Raw genomic sequence first — 739 nt, forward strand, 5'->3', positions numbered from 1 at the left:
ACTGGCGTACACAACCTGGGGACTTGACCAAAATGATGAGGTGGGCTCTGACTCTCGCCTTCACCTCCCACTTTAACCTGTGTCTCTTAGCTGATGTCTCTGTCTCGCTGTTCTGCAGTCCAGTCCAGTCACCACTCACTGCTGCTTCCTGTTAAATGATCCAAAGTATGCACCGCTGCCATGGAAACAGTGAAGAACAAGACCACCTCCTATCAAGAAATCAGCAGTACAAGAAGGAGAGATGTAGGCTTTCAGGCTTCCCAGTGCAGCAAAGTCATTTGATGTTCTTGGGACTGAGCTGAGTTTCCCTCTTGTATCCTTCGAGGTGAATTTATGTGATGAAATAGCAACATTCATGTGTATGTGCCGGAACATACACAAATATGTCAGCCCTTGCCAATTTTGCTTTTGGGGGAGGGGATACATAAGCCACTGGGGGATTAAGGGGGAGCCCTCCTCTGTTCCCTCCAGTGGAGGTTGCTCAGTTGGAGTGCTTTTCTGAAACCTAGATGTTCCGGGAAGCAGGTGTAAATCCTGGTGTCAATCGGTTTTTATAAAGATGTGCATTCCCTTCTGAAATGGGAAATACGTGTCTATTTTTTTTACCCCCAACTTTGTCCAGCCCTTGTCATTATGTACATTTTTCAGTTATAGATGTGTATATCCCGGCTTTGAAAACCCAAGATACAGTTGTGTTTGTAATATGCACTTGCAAGTGTTGGGTTAGGCACGTCTAACA

This window comes from Microcaecilia unicolor, chromosome 4 (genome assembly GCF_901765095.1).
Source record: "Microcaecilia unicolor chromosome 4, aMicUni1.1, whole genome shotgun sequence".
Lineage (NCBI taxonomy): Eukaryota > Metazoa > Chordata > Amphibia > Gymnophiona > Siphonopidae > Microcaecilia > Microcaecilia unicolor.